Raw genomic sequence first — 8,221 nt, 5'->3', positions numbered from 1 at the left:
TTCAAGCATTCAAGCATTCAAGCATTCCTTCTAAGTCTCCATTCAAGGCTAAGTGTTGCATTCAAGACAAGGATTCAACCATTGAAGAGGAGATCACATACAACATACTACTACATGCTACATACAACATACAACAAACAACAACATCTAAACCTTCGCACATAAGGATACAAACATCCTTAGAACAAGGTATTAGTACTTGTTTTACATTACAGACATTTACATTTACAACACTTGCTCATTTCTTGGTTAATTCCAAAACCGGGGTTTGACCTAAAGGCAAACCCCTAATCCCTAACCCCCCAATCATCTTCGCTTTTCTGTGTGTAGGTTGCAGGTACGTGGCTGAAATTGAAGATCTGGAATCCTTGTGCAGAGACGAACAGATCCCCCTTCGTTTCGCGGATTTTTCGGAGGACCGTGGCGCCGGGCGCCATCGTCCCGACAACTTTTGCTCAAATTTGCAGGACAACGCCGTAACGACATTTTACTGCTAATTCCAGGTCCGCAGCTTCATACTATATCCCTATCTCAGTTTATAAAGCGAATCTTTGTCACTTTCTATGTATTCCTAGCTTAATTCTTCTATCAACATTCTTTACAAAAGAGGGTAGCCTTGCTGTCTTAACCCTTGAAATGCATTTAGCATCCAATCTTGCATTGTGTGGGATTGGATCTTGTGGGTTTCAACCCCTCTTTTGAATGTAAAGTCTCTCCCCTAAGTGAAAACCATCAACCCTAGCGAACCTCCCTTCTCTCTCCTCGGAGTTGGTAGAGGGGAGTGCAACTAGGGTTTGATTGCGATTTTTCGCTTTACATTTTGGTGAACCCGACGTGAACATCCTTTCTGATTATTCATGATTAGATCTGAAAATTGATTCCTTGATTACATTTCCATGTTTGATCTTTTGCAAAATTTTAGAGGTGATTGCATAAAAACCCTAAAATTTCTTTTTAGTAATTGAACTTGTGAAATATTTAATTGTTAATGCTTGCTTCAGATCTGCCCTTCTATTACAAATTATCAGTTCATATTTATGCTTTAATTTTGAAAATTAAGTGGTTAAGTGTCAAAACCCTAATTTTTGAAACCCTCTTGATTCAACCTTTGTCCGACAATTTCACTGATCAAAACATCTCCAAATCAGCTGTAACTTTGGATTCAGCAATAAAATCACAATATCTTTCATCCCTGAAAATTTGGAAAAAAGTTGTGAGGACCGTGTGCACTCCGAGCACCATCGTCCCCGACATTTTTTCCGAAATTTCGGGAGCGAGATCTTACTGTATTTTCCTGCTAAAATCCAGAATTTTGGCTGATTTTATCAATTATAACACTTTCAAAATTACAGTCAAAGTTGGTCTTGTGATTGCTTGGTTTAGGGCTTCTAATTATTCAAAAATCATCGAAATTGAAATTTTGTGTCAAAATTGTGTTCTTACTGTCCTAAATCTGAAAAGTGTGTTTGCATTCATTCGAAATTTCAGTGCTTTATTCAAATTCTTGCAATTTGTGACTTTTGAAATTAAGTGCTTAATTACAACAACTTTGATTTCCGCTTTCAAAATTGAATTTTGCGTGAAATTGAGTCAATTTTTAAATTTCAAAATTTGCATTGCTTTTGACATTCCCTCTAAAATCATAAAATTCAAAATTTCAGTTTCCCTCTCTTTTCCAAAATTCAAATTTTGCATTTTTCGACAATCTTGATAGGGTTCAATTTTGAGATTGCAACTTTAATTTGGCCTATCTGCAGATCGTAAAATCAGTCAATTTTTTCAGATTAGCTTTAAAATCATCATACCTTTCATCCCTGCAAATTTCGAAAAAAGTTGCAAGGACCGTGTTGCACTCCGAGCGCCACGGTCCCAAACATTTTTTTCGAAATTTCGGGAGACTGTCGTGATTGCATTTAACAGCTTAAATCTAGAAGATTGGCTGATTTTACTGAAAATTGCTACCTCTAAATTCAAAATCTTCTCTCTCTTTCTAGTGCATGAGTTTTACAACAATAAGCCCTACTTACACTATTCCCGTTAGACGAAGCCGTAGAATTAAGTCTTTCCGAGGTTTAACTACCGAGGAGATGGAACCTAATTTGAATAGCCTTTTTAACGAGGACATGGGTAATTCCTCTAATCCTCCTAATGATGAAGAAGCTCTCCATGAGGTTTCTGTTGAACAACTTTCGAAATTGGATAACCAATTTGACGATTTTCACCAATGGATGTCTCATGAGTATCCCGATAGTCAAGCTCTTCCTTTAATTGAGGGTCTAAAACGCATGCTTCAAAGTGATAAGAATGGAATTGATATTTTGCGTGGTATTTCACACATTGTGAATTTGAATGTGATGCCTATGAAGAGTTGTGCCGAATCTTTAGGTTATACACAACCTCCCACTCAAGTCAATCATTCTATTCCTTTGACAACTTCTATTGCTAGCATACCTACCTTTACATCAAACATAATGACTACTTCTATACAAGACATTCCCCCTGTGATCACTAGTCATGGGGGCAATCCTCCCTCTTCTTCAATTAACCCTATTCCTTCATTTAATCCGACTTCTTCATTCATTCCTTCAATGAGTGTTCCTACTACATCTCCACCAATGAACATGACGCAAGGGGGCAATTCATTTAACCATTCCATTCCTCCTTGTAGTGTTCCTCTTGTCCAATCATCCCCTATGATTGACTATCATAGAGTCCCACCACCTTATTCTCTACCTTCTTTCAATAACATAACACCTCCATCTCAATCTAACACATCTAATATGAACTCTTCGACTGAAGCGACCATTAACAATCTTGCACAAACTGTCTCTTCTTTACAGCAACAAATTGCCTCTATGAATCAATCTAAGTTTAGTGTGCCCACATTTGATGTTGCGAGCCCACTTTCTCTTGACATTGTTCGAGCTATTCCCCCTAAACATGTTGAAATCCCACATTTGGAGCTTTATAATGGTAAAGGTGATCCTCTAACACATGTTAAGACTTTTCAAACAATTTGTACTGATTTTGCTTATGACCCAAGGTTGCTTGCAAAACTATTCACTAGAACATTAAGAGACAAAGCCCTACAATGGTATTGCTCATTGCCTTCTTATTCTATTACTTCTTTCGAACAACTTGCAAATGCTTTCATTCAACAATTTCAAAACAATATAAGTCCTAAAGTTACTTTGATTGATTTAATGCATTGTAAACAAGGTGTTAAAGAAAAAGTGACTGATTTCATTGGTAGATATAAGCATTTGTATGCTCAAATTTCTTTTCTAGTGCCTGACAATGATATTCAAAGAATCTTTATTTCTAATTTACAAAAAGATATTTGAGACAAACTTCTGTTTTCTGAGTTTACTTCTTTCCAACAGTTGTGTGCCACTCTTCACAATTATCAACTGACTGTGAGTCAAATGGAACAATCACATCCTATGGCTCCGAGTGATAAGGGTGATAGCAGTCAACAACCATTTGGGAAGTTTAAACCGAACAGAGATTCCATCAAATTCAATGAAAACATCATCAACAACAATGTGAATGCAGCATCAGGTGTGCCTCCTATTTCTAAATTTTTCAAGAAAGAAAGAAAGTATACTCCTTTGAATGAATCATTGCATAGTATTATGAATAAGTTATTGGAACAAAATGTGCTTACTCTTCCTCCTGTACGACAAATTGATCCTGCAAATATTACTTCACTTTATTTTGATAGCAAATCTTTTTGTCAATTTCATCGTCAGCCTGGGCATGATACTAAAAAATGTTTTTCTTTAAAGGGTAAAATTCAAGATTTGATTGATAACAATACTATCTCTGTTTCTGGAGTGAATGATAAAGGCAACACATCTGTAGCTCCTCCTAACCAAAATCTTCAGATTTTTACTGATCCATTACCTTCTCATACTTCTCATACCTCTAATGCGATTGAGGCTAATGATTCCTCTCTCTCATCTGATGGTCTTGTGTCTATGACTCCGAATGTGATTAACTTTGTAGAGCAGCAAGAAATCCCTAAAGAACCTTCCATCACATTTGATTCTTGTGAAACCATTAGGGCACCTGATGGTCCGTTATACATAGTTGCAAAAGTCAAGAATACACCTTGCCGTGGAGTGCTTATTGATCCTTCGTGCATGGTTAATGTTATTACTGAAGAATTTCTTTTTACTTTGCAATTGAATCAAGTGATCTATGACAAAACAGATGTGGTTGTGAAATTATTTGATGCATTTTCTTCTCCTGCAATTGGTTCTATTACATTGCCTATTGAGGTCCATAACAAATCTCTTGATGTGAACTTTGCTATTATTCCTTCTTCTGAACAATTTCGTGTGAAGCTTGGCTATCCTTGGCTATCTTCCATGAAGGCTATTGCTTCTCCTATTCATAAATGCTTGAAATTTCCCCATAATGGTGAAGTTGTTACTGTCAATCATAGTCTCTTTAAACCAACTGAAAGAACTTCTAGTGTTCCTATTGATTACTTTTGGCCTAAACAATTCCAATCCCTTCCTCCGCGAAGTGATCATCTTTTCAAATCTTATCAAAAGTGGAAAACAGATATGATCCTATCTTTAAGTGAACCTAGAACACCTAAACTTGATATTCCTATCATTCTTGAGAAGGAAGTTCTTCCTTTGAAAGATAAAACTAATGTCTTTCCTCAAGAAGATTCCCAACCCATCCCTATGGATGTGACTATGTCTATGCCTAATAAACCTTCTAAAAGTAGACCTATACCTCCTCGTCACGATGGACTTGGTCTTCTTCCTAAACCAAAAATTCCTCCTTTATATGGAGCAGTTCCTCCTCCTTCCTTTTATAGAAGAAGAGACCTTCTTCTTCTCCTATTATTCAGCCTAAAAGACCACAACCTAAACACCCAAGTGATAAGGATGAGAACATTCCTCCTCCTCAATCTTCTCCACTTCCTACTAAGACTAGACAAAATCGTTCTGCACGTGAACGCCGATGAAAGCGTCGTCTTAGGGCTCAAGCAGCTGCTTTTCAAAATTCGCAATCTCCAAAAACACCTTCAACAAGCATTATTCCATTTTCTCCTCAGCCGGACATTGAGCCTAAATCTCCTAAACATAAGATGCATGATGGTCTTGATCCTGTGCGAGTTAAAGATCCTTTTTTTATAAATCTCGATGATGATATAGATGAAAATGTTATCCATGATGAAAATGTTACTTCTCTTGCTTCTGACAGTGAATATGAACTTGTTGATGTTGATAACCATTTATCTAACGAATTTTCTAAAGCACTTATCCTAGCTCCTAGACAAGAACAACGTGGCTTGGAACATGAACATAGCCCTTGTTTGGATCTTGTGATAGCTCCATCTGCTATGTTGGATGTTCCTCCTCTAGCGTGTTCCCTGCCTTCCCGAAACATTGATCAGCAAGATCGGGGGGTAGATGACGTGCTAGACTAGTTACATTAGCATAGCAGATTCTTTCCCCCTCTCTTTTGTTACTTCTTCTATGTGTTATTCTCATTCTTCTATTTGTCGTCCTTAGTGTTGTCTACTTGAGGACGATGCAAAGCATTGAGATCTCTTTTGGTCTCTCTCATGTTGACTCAAAAGACACATGTGTTCCCTTCTTCTAGGTGACCTTCCTTGATTGGGGAATGAAGAACAATTATGCATACATACATATGATATATATACATGACTTATCATACAGCATACTGACTCCGAGGAAAGCGAAGTCACCTCGTGCTTTGTGTTTTGTGTCTATTATCCTTGGGTTTATCTCACACTTGGGGGCTAAATCTTTGTGATAACGTGCTCCTTTCCCTTCTCATTTCTTATGGGTATCACTACGTTAAAAAAATCACCCCCGTTGAGGCGTGTGTGATCGCTTTAACGTAGGGGGGCATACACCCTATCTATCCCTTCAAGATACTTGAAAATTTCTTGGCGAACTTAGCTTTGCCTTGAAAATTTTCGGTATTTCTCTTGCATGAATCATAGTGAGGGAACCTTACTACTGATAGTCATGGTTCTCCCTCGTGATCTTCCCTTTTACTTTGTCAATCGAAGTCGTAAGATCCTTAGTCCACTGGGGGCTTGGTGTGTCTTGCCTCCTTGACGTGGTGAAAGTCTTTCAATGTTGTTTCCTTGTACTTTACCGGAAGTATGAGCATACATACTCCCGCTAAAGTGGGGGCTAAATGTAGCGTCCTAAAATTGCGACACTTGCAATTTCAACTGCATTTCGGTCTTCACGATGGCGACGCAACACGCAACCTGAATGGAGACCCCAAAACTTGCTCACGACACCAAAAACTGCATTTTTCAAGCACCCTGGCCTGAACCTCCTTGCACCCTGCTGTCCCGGGAGGTGGGACCAGAGCGCCCAGCGCCCTGGTCCCCCAGGACCATGGCGCCCAGCGCCCTGGTCCCTGGGCCTATTTTGGGCCCGGTCTCCTAAGGGGACTTCGGGTCTTTTTGTTTGCAATTTGGAAATTATCATTTCCTGGTCGGCCTAAGGTCGGGAAAATCAGTCTTTTAACCCTAATTGACAAGTATATAAACTACATTTTCCTCTCTCATTTGGGTAGATGGAAAAAAGGGTGAAAGCAAGATTCAAACATTCAAGCATTCAAGCATTCAAGCATTCCTTCTAAGTCTCCATTCAAGGCTAAGTGTTGCATTCAAGACAAGGATTCAACCATTGAAGAGGAGATCACATACAACATACTACTACATGCTACATACAACATACAACAAACAACAACATCTAAACCTTCGCACATAAGGATACAAACATCCTTAGAACAAGGTATTAGTACTTGTTTTACATTACAGACATTTACATTTACAACACTTGCTCATTTCTTGGTTAATTCCAAAACCGGGGTTTGACCTAAAGGCAAACCCCTAATCCCTAACCCCCCAATTGTCTTCGCTTTTCTGTGTGTAGGTTGCAGGTACGCGACTGAAATTGAAGATCTGGAATCCTTGTGCAGAGATGAACAGATCCCCCTTCGTTTCGCAGATTTTTCGGAGGACCGTGGCGCCGGGCGCCATCGTCCCAACAACTTTTGCTCAAATTTGCAGGACAATGCTGTATCGACATTTTACTGCTAATTCCAGGTCCGCAGCTTCATACTATATCCCTATCTTAGTTTATAAAGCGAATCTTTGTCACTTTCTATGTATTCCTAGCTTAATTCTTCTATCAACATTCTTTACAAAAGAGGGTAGCCTTGCTGTCTTAACCCTTGAAACGCATTTAGCATCCAATCTTGCATTGTGTGGGATTGGATCTTGTGGGTTTCAACCCCTCTTTTGAATGTAAAGTCTCTCCCCTAAGTGAAAACCATCAACCCTAGCGAACCTCCCTTCTCTCTCCTCGGAGTTGGTAGAGGGGAGTGCAACTAGGGTTCGATTGCGATTTTCCGCTTTACAAGCTCAGTTTTATCATGTTGCATGTGAATCAGATATGTCTTTAACATATCATTTTCATGACTAAGTCTCAGTTTTTCATTTCCAGTATCATTAAGTCTCCTATTCAAGTCTTCTTCATTCTTCTTCTTGTCTTCAATATTGTTACATAACCTCATAGTCATATCTTGCATTTCATTCTTCATTTTACTGTTTTCTTGTCTCAACTTGTTTGCAATGTCTCTAAGAGTTTCCTTTTCATCATCATCATTCAACATCTTCTCATGAAGTTCTTTTATTTTATTTTGTGCTATAGAAAAATTCTTCGAAAGTCCTTTAATGAATTATTTTTCAATCCTTAGATCATCTTCAAGTTTGATATTCTTCAATTTCTCTGCATCAAAATCTTCGAGAGCTCCTTCCAACTGTTTTCTTAAATTCTCCATCTGTACCAGTGTCTGAATCTTCCTCTAGCTGTTAGGCTTTTGAAAATAGAGGACCAGGCTCTGATACCAATTGTTAGATTCAATGACAGTCCCAAAGACACTGAGGGGGGGGGAGGTGTATCCATGTCTAACCGGTTAGTGGAATATTTAAACTTATTAATAACTTTGCATCCCAAAACAATGTATCGATAAATAAGAATTAATGTAGCAAATAAGAATAACAGAGACAACATAGAAACACACCATAACACAAGATATTTAATGAGGAAACCCAATGTGGGAAAAACCTCGGTGGGATTTGTGACCCACAATATTTACTCACTGGCCAATGAATAAATACTACTTACAATGAGGGGCCTTCACA

This window comes from Cryptomeria japonica, chromosome 4 (assembly GCF_030272615.1).
Source record: "Cryptomeria japonica chromosome 4, Sugi_1.0, whole genome shotgun sequence".
NCBI classification, from domain to species: domain Eukaryota; kingdom Viridiplantae; phylum Streptophyta; class Pinopsida; order Cupressales; family Cupressaceae; genus Cryptomeria; species Cryptomeria japonica.
The sequence above is the reverse complement of the archived record's forward strand: the minus strand, read 5'-3'. Positions refer to the sequence as shown.